The sequence below is a fragment of the Suncus etruscus genome, chromosome 4 (genome assembly GCF_024139225.1).
Source record: "Suncus etruscus isolate mSunEtr1 chromosome 4, mSunEtr1.pri.cur, whole genome shotgun sequence".
Taxonomy (NCBI): domain Eukaryota; kingdom Metazoa; phylum Chordata; class Mammalia; order Eulipotyphla; family Soricidae; genus Suncus; species Suncus etruscus.
Genome location: NC_064851.1, coordinates 22363366 through 22376673, shown reverse-complemented (window position 1 = coordinate 22376673; position 13308 = coordinate 22363366). Strand labels below are relative to the sequence as shown.

The window sequence follows — 13308 nt, the reverse complement described above, 5'->3', positions numbered from 1 at the left end:
TGTCTGCTCAGAAATAGCTCCTGGCAGGCACGGGGGACCATATGGGACACCGGGATTCGAACCAACCACCTTTGGTCCTGGATCGGCTGCTTGCAAGGCAAACGCCGCTGTGCTATCTCTCCGGGCCCATATGATTCTTTTTTATTTTTTTTTGCTTTTTTGGTTTTTGGGCTACACCCGGTAACGCTCAGGGGTTACTCTTGGCTATGCACTCAGAAGTCACTCCTGGCTTGGGGGATCGAACCTCGGTCCATCCTAAGCTAGCGCTGGCAAGGCAGACACCTTACCTCTAGCACCACCATGCAGGCCCTGAATATGATTCTTGAAGCACTGCCAGGAATGATCTCTGAGCACAGAACCAGGAATAAGCCCTGAACACTGTTGGGTGTGGCCCAAACCCTGCAATACTCCCTTTATCAAATAAATAAGTAAAAAATTTTAAAGTCATTTAAACTGAAGCCCAGTTGGCTCATGTGCTTTTCAACCAGGCCCTGGTGTTGGGTAGCAGATACCACCTGAGAAAATGGCAATAAATAGCGTGGGTCTGTCTTTTGCCTAACTCATCTTCCCAGCAGAGCCCCCTGGGTGGCTAGAGGGCTGACAGAGAGAAGGCTTCATGAATGCTTCACCTGCCAAGGATGAAAGGATGACAAAGAAAAAATTTCCTGCTCAGTGCTTTGAGAGCTAGTTCTCCAAGGGACCAACTGTCTTGGGTATTGCTTACAGTGTCTGATGTGAGACCCCATAGGGGGTGTCTTAGAAGTGAGACATCCCCTTGCCTTCATGGGCCTACAGCAGAGGCTGTGCAGAGAGCAGAACAAAGAACTCAGAGAACCTACAAGGCCCTCCAGGCCCTGCATTGTAATTGGATTTTTAGAGAAATGGCTTTGTCTAGCTTGCAAGGCAGACTGCTGATTTATAAATTGAGGAAGCCATCATCTACCTTTCCCTGTAATTGGATTTACTATTGCTCAGACTCAAATCTCTTTTTTTGTCCATTTATTCCTGCACTTCTCCAGGGAGTCATCTGCCCTGGCTGTCTGAACTCTCTTGCTATGATTAAAGTGGTGTGCTTGACGGTCAATATAGTTCTCTGAGTCTGTGATGCACCCCATCACGTCAATTACAACCACCCTGCCAATCAGCCGGGAATAGGCGGGCCACATGAAATGTTTGACCAATGAATGGTCTTTCACTTTGACCTAGGTAAGGATTCTGGAGAGGTAGGAACTTGGGAATGAAGGAAGCTGAAAGGGTGGCTAGAAGTAAAATAAACGTTTAGAGGACTGGGAAATCCCAGGATTGAAGTGCCTACTGTACATGTGGAAGTCCTCGGTTCAATCCCCTGTATGGCAGAGTCCCCCAATCACCAACCCCAAAACCCAGAGCCAAAAGGAGCCTCTGAGCAAAGGCAGATGTGCCCAATCCATAATAAAATAAAAAAGATTTTGGAAAACAGAGTGACTAAGGGACTAGGTTCTGAGTTCATCTTCAGCTCTACCACTCCCTAACTGTTGACTTTGGACAGACAGTTGAACTCTCTGAATTTCATCTCGCCCATTTCCAATTTGGGCTTGGAATGAGATCCTGAATGTAAAAAGCCTGGCATATAGAAAGATGATGAGCAATGACAGTTTAAATTAACTGATGTGTTTTTACATTTCATGTTTTTCTTACTGCTTCAAGATCCTCACCACACCCCAAATTCAGACAACTGTTAACTTGCCTCCAAGAAGGGATGACAGTGATAAAAGAGGAGCTAAGAATCCAGGTAATTCAATTTTGGAAGCTTGGGTCTGGGGGAACAGAAAGGGTGAACATGTAATAAAATTGACTTGAGGAAAGGGGTGAGAAGCCTGCAGATACTAGCCTAGCAAGACTTTCTATCCTCTAAGATCAAATAAGTCAGGAGGAGAGGAGCAACCTGAAAGAAAAGAGGGAATAAGATCCAGGGCTCTAAGGCCCCCCACTGTCCTTCTCCAGCTGTGCCAGAAGAAGAGCTAGACTACCATTAGAGCTAAGCAGGTGGAATTGGAACAGAGATTTTATGTTTTTGTTTGTTTGGTTGGTTGGTTTTGGTTTTTGGGTCACACCCGGTGGTGGCACTCAGGAGTTACTCCTGGCTCTACACTCAGAAATTGCTCCTGGGATTCTCAGGGGACCATGTGGGATGCCGGGATTTGAACCACTGTCTTTCTGCATGCAAGACAAATGCCTTACCGCTGTGCTATCTCTCTGGCCCAAGAGGTTTTATGTTTTAAGTTTCTCTATATCTCAGCAAGAGCAGAAGATGAAAAGGAGCCCTGAAGGCCCCAAAGTGGCACAGAAATGAAGAAGAATGGGGAGGTCCACTAATGTGTGAATCTGAAAGAATCCAGGAATCGGAGAGATAGTGAAGCGGTAGGGCGTTTGCCTTAGATGCTGAAGAACAGTGGTTCAAATCCCAGCATCCCATGTGGTTCCCCAAGCCTGCCAGGAGCAATTTCCAAGTTTAAAGCCAGGAATAACCCCTGAGCACTGCCAGTTGTGACCCAAAAACCAAAAAATAAAATAAAATAAATAAATAAATAAATAAATAAAAGAATCCAACATAATCCAACAAAGCATAATAGGGGGACTTGGTGAACAAAATGGGGCAACCCTTTGTTGTTGTTTCTGTTTGTTTTTGGTTCGGGGCCACACTCAGCGGCACTCAGGGGTTATTCCTGGGTCTGTGCTCAGAAATCACCCTGGCAAACTCAGAGGACCATATGGAATCCCAGGGATCAAACCTGGGGTCTGCCCCATGAAAGGCCACATGCAAGGCAAATGAACTACTGTTGTGCTATCACTATGGCCCCCTTTGATTTTTTGTTTTGTTTTGGGGATGGTACCCCTTTATAGTCAGGTCTTATAGACTGTTGACCATGGGGCTCTTTCAGAGAAAACTGCTCTAGAGAGCAAGATTCTGATGCTCAAAGGACCATTTCAGATATTGGAAGATAATTTTTATACGTACTTTATGGATAAAGCAATATATAGCTATAAACTATCTGTAAGCCAGGTAGTGACTTCTTGTCCTACCTGATTTTATTGATCCCATCATGGTGTGGGTGTTGGGGTGAGGCTCACCCAGGATGGACTTGTAAGGTGCCAAGAACCAGACACCATCATGAAAAAGAGAAGGAAGGTATCTGTCCTAGATGCATCTGTGGGGGCCTATGGCATCATATATGGCCTTCAGAAAGCAGATGATTGTCACTAAAGGAAGTGGGGAGGGGTGTTGTTTTAGCTCCTGACTGAATAAAGACATCTAAGAGAAATTAGTTTTAGTCATGCAAAGACTGTTACACTTACTGGCAACCTGTATTTGAAGCCTGAACCTTTTGTCTCTCTGGTGATTAGGAAAAATTAGTTCTGTGCTACACTATTTTTGAGAAGTTTTTTTTTCTCCCTATGACTTCCTAAATACTTATTTATTTTATGCACTTATTGGGACTAGCAGCCTTATTTTAAAATCATGACAGATTTACAGGAAGTTGCAAGAAAAAAATGATAGGAAGCTTTGAGTGTCTTTCCCCTAGCCTCTTGCATAACTGTAGAATAATATCAGAGGGAGTCAGGAAATGAACCTTAGAACAATCCACAGAACTGATTCATCGGGTTCCCCACATGTTCATGTGTTTGAGAGTGCTTGTGTGTGTTTGTCTCTATGAACATGCCTGTTAGTCTGTGTGTGCTTGTGTATTTGCAATATTGTTATTGAAGGAGTATCATACATGTTATTTTATTTCCTTTCAGCCCCCCGTTCTGTCCAGAGTGATCGTTTCCATATCATCATCATAGTGATCCCTTCTATTCCCTGACTGCATTCTCCCACTATCTTGGCAAGCTTCTACCATGGACTGGTTCTTCTGGCCCTTGTTTCTATTGTCTTTGGACATTAATACCATACTATCAAGAATATTCTTCCAATGGAATCACACAGTATGTCACCTGTACAGTCTGGCTCCTTCACTAAACATGATTCTCTTGAGATCTATTCAGGTGGTTTGATATTTTGGTCATTGATTCCTTTTTATCAACAGGGAGAAAATTATACTGCAGTGCCACCATTTAATCACTCACCTATTGAAGGCTTTACTAAAATAATTTCTTTGGAGTTATTATGAATCCTTAAGGATCTTTAAAATTTGTTTAGAAAATCTCTGCATATCCACGTTTCTCTGTGTGTGCCTCTGGTGTATTGTGGTTCTAATTTTATCACATATTATCACTTGGAGGTAATGGGCTGAGTTTGGACAGGATGCAGTCTTTTTGTTTTGTTTTGTTTTGTTTTGGTCATACCCGGTGGTGCTCAGTGGTCATATCCAGTGGTGCTCACACTCCTGGCTCTGTGCTCAAATTGTTCCTGGAAGGCTCAGGGGATTATATGGGGTGCCAAAGATCGAATGCAGGTCCCAGATCCCAGGATGGCCACATGAAAGGTAAAAGTCCTACCACTGTGCAATCACTCTGGGCCCCATGGATATAGTCTTTTCTGTGATATCTTTATCATGAGCATTTGCATAGAGGTTTGGGTTTTATTTGTTTTGTTTTGTTTTGTTTTGCTTTTGGGCCACCCCCAGTGACACTCAGGGGTTACTCCTGGCTATGCACTCAGAAATCACTTCTGGCTTGGGGAACCATATGGGACACCCAAGTAGACACAATTGTTGAATGATAGGTATGAAACAGCAGCTAGTGGGGAGTAATTATAAAGGTCTTTATGAGAGTCATAATCAAGACTCCTTGTCTCAGCTATATAGGACTTGGCAGTTTCTCTGTATGAAATGAAGATGCAGGGGCAGGCATGAGTAAGCTTCTAAAGAAAGGTGCCATAAAAGCAAGAGGATGTGCCTATACCCCATGCCCTCTTGTCTCTTTCTCTAAAAGAACCTCGTCAAACAACTTCCTACATGCAGAAATGTCTCAGAGAATTGTATGTGAAAGGTCTTTTAAGGACCACAGAGGAGTGGATAGGGCATGCAATCCACACTAATGATGTGCACTAGAAACATAACTTGTTTACAAAACAAGCCTTATTTTCAGCCAAGTCCCCATCAAGACAGCATAGAAGAAATCTAATCCCAATTAATCAAGGTCTCTTCCCCCTTGCTCTGGGTTTTATCTCAATGTCTAGTTTGGAGGCAGAGCTTGCCAAGCTATTGTCTTGTTTCTTCTGGCATAAGCTGAGCTGACATTTCCGTCCTTAAGAGGATGGCCATGCCCACCTCGCCTCCTTGAAGCCCTTCTCTCAACACTCTTCCAGAAGCCTGGCTTCTCTCTCCTCTAAAATTTTTTTTCCCCCTTGGGTACACAGGAGCCTGGAAAACCTCTACAATGCTATCTTACCCCTCTGTCAACCATTCTATGTCATTATTCTCTCCTTTTCTGAGCCTTATTGGGAGAAGGGCAGACAGTCTCCCACCTACAGCACACACTCAGCTGCCACTCATTCTGCTGGAGACCCACACTACCATAATTTTCCCACTCTTTCCTGCCCAACCCAGGGATTCTTCACCTTATCTGAGTCAGGAGAAATGATTCCCAGATCTAGTTTAGTCTTTGAACTTTTTGTTAGTAACCAGAGACTGTGAGTGTAGTTCTACTGTTTGGCACTTGCTTTGCCCTGAGTTTGATTCTCAGTATTGAACATGAGTGCACACACAGAGAGAAAAATAAAATATTTCATTAATAAAACCTTATGAGGGGCCGGGCGGTGGCGCTAGAGGTAAGGTGCCTGCCTTGCCTGCGCTAGCCTTGGATGGACCTCGGTTCGATCCCCCGGTGTCCCATATGGTCCCCCAAGCCAGGAGCGACTTCTGAGCGCATAGCCAGGAGTAACCCCTGAGCGTCACCGGGTGTGACCCAAAAACCAAAAAAAGAAATAAATAAATAAAACCTTATGAATGACGGACACACTGCCAAGTTTATTTGGTCCCAGCAGCTCAGAAAAAGGTGTTGGGCCCTTTGGTGATGAAGTGTGGTTTGTGCTGGTGCCACAGGCCTAACACCTTTTTCTGAGCTGCTGGGACCAAATAAACTTGGCAGTGTGTCCATCAAAAAAACCAAACCAAACCAAACCAAAACAAAACAAAACCTTATGAATGGAAGCCACCAGAGCTAGTTCTATCTTTGGTAGTTCAAGCCTAGCTTCTTACAGCCCCAAAGTCCTGGTTATTGAAAGCTCTGTGCTCAGGTTTATCTTTTATAAAATAAATCTCCATAATTTGTGAGATCACCCCACATACCATATCTCCAATCCCAGGCAGACAAATCTGAAGAAAGTAGGATAGCCATGAAGGATTAATAAACCAAACTAGCTAGTCAGGAGAGAATCATAAAGTCAGTATTTTTTTTTTGCCTAATGCTTCTCTGCATGCATCAATCCAACAATGTAGTTTCTTTATTAACCCATTCCCAATTCATCAGGAGGAGGAAGGTTGAGAGAGGGGTGGGGAGGGAGGGACAGAGGAAGGAAGAGAAGTACCTATCCAGGTAGACTTTTACATTCAAAGGAGAGATTTAAGGGGGAAAGGAAGATGGGGGAACACCTTTATTTTGTGTTAATAGCTAGGTGTCATCTTACAATCCTTTATAAGTGGGTTCCTGAGGCCCATCAGAACTTACAAGCATGACTAACATGAGAACCAGGATAGAGAAGTGTTTTTGCACAGACCTGGGCATCCTGAGTTGGTAGTCAAGCTCATTTCTCACCATCTAAATATTTGGGTCAATACCTCGAGCTCTCTGTGCTTCCTTTGCCTTATCTGCAGAGTGAGGGGAATGCAGTAACTTTTTCTGGTGGTTTTAAGGATGATTATGTGGGGTCAACTTCATAACACATGCATATTTGTGCTTAGATGGTTCAAAGAGGTACTACAGGGATCAAGGTGCTAACTTTGCATGCCCACTTGGATCTCTAGAATAGCCCCAAGAACCAATGGTTGTGACCAAAGAAGAAACAGAAGTGCTTAGCATGTAACCAGCACTGCATGGTTATTGTTAGATAGCTTGAATTTACACAACTTAAGGTTCTTGGAAACCAATGGAAATTAAACTCATAGGCCATGTGCTTGCTGACAGTGGTTAACAGCCATAAAATCATGAGAAAGTCAGAACCACTGCTTCACCAACACTTCACCAATAGCTTCAAGAGATTATCTTAGGATCTTTTTATTGCAAGAAAACAAAACTCATCAAAAACGGAAGAAGATGAAAGAAGAGGAGAAAGAATAGAAAGAAGAATAAAGAGGAGGTGGAACAGGAGGAGAAAAGAAGAGAAGGAAGGAGGAGAAAAAAGTAAGAAAAATGAGGAGGAGGAAGAAGAAGGAGGAGGAGGAAGAGGAGAATGAGGAGGAAGAAGAAAAGAAGGAGAAAAAAGAAGATAAAGGAGGAGGAGGAGGAGAAGAAGAAAAAGAAGGAGGAGGAGGAGGAGGAGAAGGAGAAGAAGAAGAAGAAGAAGAAGAAGAAGAAGAAGAAGAAGAAGAAGAAGAAGAAGAAGAAGAAGAAGAAGAAGAAGAAGAAGAAGAAGAAGAAGAAGAAGAAGAAGAAGAAGAAAAGAAGAGAAAGAATGAAGAATTGGAAATCTAGAATCATATTAGTAGTTCTTTCTCCTTTTGTCTTAGCACAAGCATTCCTGTCTTGGTGGGTTCCAGCACTACTTGGTGTCACTCAAGTCTCAAGGGGCACCTGCCTTAGACTGCTAACAGCCATTGGCTTCTTCATGTTGGCAGAGCCTCCAATAGGCAGAGATGTCAGTACTGTCCCGAAGTCACGCCAGGTGGATCCTCAACATCTTGAGGGACCTTAACAGTGATAGATTTGGGAGTGGATTTGTGATTCATTTCTGACATGGGAACTATAGAGGAAATTTACTGGGAGCTTCCAGGAAGATTTCAGCATTGATGGGAATGGGGCCCATGAGGAGAGAAATAGCAGAGTCTGAGGGAGCAGTGAGTAAGGAGGTTGAGTAAATCAGAAGGACCCACCCAATGATGAAGTCCTGATTGCCCTTGTTTAGGATACTACACAGAATGACAAACACAATGAGAACTTTGGTTCCGATCTGTTTCACACTATTGGCCATGCAGCTCAGAGAATGAACTAAGCTTGAGTGTTTGGGGGCAGGCCAGCAGGCCAAAGGTAGTGGGTGAATTGTACTGCCCAGGAGGCCAGAAGAAAGATCAATGGGATAGGACCAGAAAAAAGATCACAGGATCAGGACCTTTGGAATGTATAGTGAATTTCTGGTTCTCTAATTCCCTGATGTTTGCCTCAATTCAGTCAGACTGTGTGATCCATTAACAACAGACTTAGGGACATTGGTAACTCAGGTGGTAGAGACAAATTTCTTGAATAAAACAAATTCAGGAAAGGAGATGAAAACAGTTTTCACTGGTGTATTTGTGGGAGTTGTTGGGCCACACTTGACTATTTACTCCTGGCTGTGCTCAGGGGTCACTCCTGGTGTTGTTCAGGGGACTATACATATTGCTGGGGAACCAAACCTGGGTTGGCATGTGAAAGAAAAGTCTTACCCAATGTACATCTCTGGCCGCTGAAAAAGATTTTATTTGAGTAATGATCCAACTATGCAATTTTGAGTACGATTTTTCTGGTACACACTTTTTTTTTTAATATGGAATGCTTCACGAATTTGCACATCATCCTTGCTCAGGGGCCATACTAATCTTCTCTGTATCATTCCAATTTTAGTATATGTACTGTTGAAGCAAGCACCTCTGGCATATACTTCTGATTCAGTGTTAAAAGAGGTTGAGTTGGTTTGTTAAAGGTGATGTCTGCATGCAATGAACACATCCCTTCCTGGTGACTAATGGGAACCTTTCGGTTGTAAGTACACGTTCATATATGATTTACTGATGACTTTGTTCAGCAAAAGTCACACAGAGGAGATATTACTCAGCCCCTCGGGGTTTAGGATTGATCCTCATAAGAGTTAGTGGGAAGAGGGGTTCACCCACTTTAGAGTCTTTGAGGGAAAAGAGGAAAAAGGAGGAAGACCATTGCAAGAAAGGAGTACATGTGAATAGACAAGGGATCGTACACTATTAGAGGACAATACAGATAGTTCCTGACTTTCTTTCTATATTATTATTAATTTAACATATTTGTTTTCTGACCACATCTAGCAGTGCTCAAAGTCTATTCCTGCCTCTGTGCTCCAGAGTGACCCAAGCAATGCTTCAAAGACCATATGTAGTATCAGAGATTGAATTAGGGTCAGCTGTATGCAAGGCAAGCGACTTACCTCCTATACTAGTCCCCATTCTAATTTAATTTAATTCTAATTTAATACAATTGCATGAAAAATATTTCTTTCTTTTTAAAAATGTATTTATTTTGGGACTTGTAGCCACATCCAGTGGTGCTCAGAGGTTACTGTTGGCTCTGCTCTCAAAAATTGCATCTGGCAGGCATGGGGCACCATAGGGATACAGGGATCGAACCTGGGTCTGTCCCAGGTTGGCTGCATGCATGGCAAATTGCTCTATAGCTGTGCTATTGTTCTGGCCCCTTATTTTTTTTTCTTTCATAAGTGTCTAAGAGTAATTAGTTTGGTTAGATTTTTCTAGTACTTTTTCTATGCATAAACAAATACCTATGTACTTATGCATTTCTTTTTCTTTTTTTTTTTTTACTTTAAAATAATCTTTAAGGCAGCTGGAGAGATAGCATGGAGGTAAGGCGTTTGCCTTTCATGCAGAAGGTCAGTGGTTCGAATCCTAGCATCCCATATGGTCCCCTGAGCCTGCCAGGAGTGATTTCTGAGCATAGAGTCAGGAGTAACCCCTGAGCACTGCCAGGTGTGACCCAAAATCAAAATAAATAAATTAAATAATCTTTAAAATGGAATCAACATGAGGCACACAGTTACAAAGTTAATCATGATTGGGTTTCAGATACATAATGTCCAATACTCTGCTTAGGTATTTCTAAGTAAGCAATAGTGTTATATTATCATGCTTCTTTCTGGCTCTTCTCTGCAAGTGATACGATTTAGATTTTCTTTCTTATCAGACAGCTCTACCACCTGCTTTTTAAGATTGCATCATCATACTCTGACCTCAGCCCACCCATAATTTAGTTGGCCTGTCTCCTTGGGTGATATTTAGGATGGCAACAATTTTTCATCCTCCTAAATAATTAGGATTGAAATTTCTGTCATGCAGGTGCTCGGGCCTGTGAGTTTCTCTGCTTGCTAATAGAGTCTTACCACGGATCCTGCCAACTTCACTCCATGATTGATTGAGGTCTAGTGACTGCCCAGACACCATCTAATATTTTAAATTATTTACTTGTTGACTCTGCCAGAACAAATAGAAATGTATGCCAGGGGAAAGCTGAGAACAGTATCTTCTCCTCCTAGAATCTCCTCTTAAAACTCTCAGAATTAAATTGACCAGTTCCCCCAAGCAACTCATATTCTTAGGACATTGGACCATTTCCATGATACTTTGTTATGTTCTGGTTCATCTCATCCTTATATAGATTCTTCAAAGTATGCATCATTAGCACTTCTGTTTTACTGAGGAGGTAACTGGAGCTCTGAGAGAAGGAGATATCCGACGTCTCAAAAGTGGCTGAGAACTCATCAAAGGCAGAGCAAATGAAATATTGCCATCTTTCTTAATCTAGGATGTAGACAGCAGCGCGATGCTTCTTCTCAGAACAGCTTGGTGGTGGACACCTGGCAGAAAAGTCAGAATGAGCTTGCAGAAAGTATAGTCAACAGGCTATCATGGTACCAATAGTACTCATCTTGCTATCATAACAAATGTCTGAGAACTACCCAAGAGTTCATGGAGACCAGAAGTGCAAAAGTTGGTCTCACTCTGACTAAAATCAATAGGAGCTTTTTTTTCTCCTGGCCTTTCCTAATTTCCAGAGACTGTCTACAGCTCTTGGCTCTTTCAACAATCATGTCACCCCAGCCTCAATTTCCAATGTCATCTCTCCTCTGATTCTAACTTTTATAATTTTTGTTTGTTTGTTTGTTTGTTTTTGGGTCACACCCAGCAGCGCTAGGGGTTACTCCTGGCTCTACACTCAGAAATTGCCCTTAGGAGGCTTGGGGGACCATATAGGATGCTGGGATTTGAACCAACATACTTCTGCATGCAAGGCAAACACCTTACTGCTGTACTATCTCTCCAGCCCCTAACTTTTATAATTTGATATTTGATATAATTTGATATTATTATTTCCCTTTTTATAAGAGGCCATATGACCTCATGAGTTCAATAAGGGTAATTCAGGATCAGCTTCCCATTTCAAGCTCCACAACTTCATTATATCTATATACTTCTTGACAGGAAAGTAAGAGTCACAGGTTCTGGGAGTTAGGAAGGAACCATTACGGGCCAGTCACTACTCTGCCTCCTGTCTAGCAACGTGATTAGGAGCAAGACTGCATGTACCTCAGCTTGAATCCTGGTCCTACCACTTGCTAGCAGATACAGATACATCACTTCTCTGAATCTTAGTTTGCCTCACCTGAAAAAGTGGAATCATTGACATTTCAAGGTTGTTATGAAGTTCAGATGATGACACAATGATGTCAGAGTATTGAAACAAGGACCTTCATGAATGGTAACTGCTAGACCCTCGATGGCGAACCTATGGCACTCGTGCCAGCTGTGGCACGTGAAGGCCTTGCAACTGGCATGCAGGAAGATCCACAACTAAGATATGTGGCACGATGGGAGGCGAGTGTGCCAGTGTCTGCATTGCAGCTCACCTGGCAACAGGGCCGGACTGGCCATTGGGAGGACCAGGCATTGTACGGCAGTTTGGACACTCAGCCATCACTGGCCTAGACTCTTGTCCAGTGACTGAACCACCTCCATTCCTAACCTAGTTTTTAGAGGAAGAGAGTTAGCACAGGGTGCTTGCTTGCATGCAGTTGAACTCAGATCAAATCACTGAAACTACATATGGTCCCCCAAGCTCTACTAAGAGTGATTTCTGAGCACAGAGCCAGGAGTAAGCCCTGATCCCCCAAATAAGCCAAGCAACAAATAAAACCCAAACCTAATTCTTTGATTCTTTCCTCAAAAACACATCTCGGGTCCCATCCACAGACACTGTGGAATATGTTGGCAATTAAATTAAATCAGGTTTCTTGATGAGATCTGGAGAAGCTGGAGAGATTCAAAGAACCAACCAACCACGTGGTGGGTCGGTGAGGGAGCTGATGGAAACAGGAATAAGAAAAATATGCTTCCTTAGCCAAAGCCTCTGCTTTGTCCGTCGCTCAGCTTTGAGCGTATCTCCCTTTAGCCTCTCCCCTGTTCAGCCAGCTAGAGTTAAGTATCCCCTCAAGAAACACTCAGATGAGTTTCTGAGATAGACAGGACCTGCCTAGGTTGGCAGCATGTTGGGGTGGGGCTGGTGTCAGTTCCTGGCATGGAAAAGTACTGAGGCACTGCCTCCTGGTACTGGATCAGTGATCTGAAATGATCACCCCCCAATCCAGGCCTCTCCTTAGTGAAAATGAAAACCAGATTCCTGGTCTTTTCTAAGGGTAAGCAACTGTTTCCCATCATGCCTTTGGAGCTTGGCAGGTTCCCAGATTCATTGCCTAAACTTCACAACAGAGCACGCAGTTCTCCTACAGCAGCTTGTAATTATAGGCACCTTTTATCAAGGGCTCTGTTCAATGATATAACTAAGGTTTCTCTACCTTTTCCCCACCGTGATCCCCTTCTGGCCTAACTTCCTTTTTGTGTTCTCCTCCATTCTATTGTTGGCCCCCTAGTCTTGTGCCTTGTGGCCTCCCCCATTGATGCAACTTTCAACTATGGTACCCCCACTTGGGATTCCCTGGGGACCCACAGGGGCCACCTGGACCCCATTTTTGAAAAAAAAAAAAAGCTGCACTAAAGAGTTACTATTTGGGGGGCTGGAGAGATAGCATGGAGGTAAGGCCTTTGCCTGGCATACAGAAAGATGGTGGTTCGAATCCCGACATCCCATATGGTCTCCTGAGCCTGCCAGGAGCGATTTCTGAGCATAGAGCCAGGAGTAGACCCTGAGCACTGCCAGGTGTGACCCCCCCCCCAAAAAAAAGTTACTATTTGGGATTTTCATCCACTCAACAAATATTTTTTAAGCATTTGCAGGTACAGGAGAGACAGGCAAAGGAACAGGGCACTGAGATCAGCCTAAAGGAAAATAGGAGGCAGATTTAAAAAGAATGACATCACTGCCCAGAGAATGGGACAAAGGTCATTTCCTGAAGGGCAGATAGGAGAGAAGCAG

The 13308-nt window shown here is 43.3% G+C and overlaps 1 non-coding gene across 1 annotated transcript; it reads right to left on the bottom strand.

The window, feature by feature from the left end:
* Positions 1-8656: 8656 nt before the first annotated feature.
* Positions 8657-8763, bottom strand: LOC126007424 (U6 spliceosomal RNA). Its single transcript, XR_007494997.1, has one exon. It is a non-coding gene; the product is annotated as a U6 spliceosomal RNA (small nuclear RNA).
* Positions 8764-13308: the final 4545 nt, after the last annotated feature.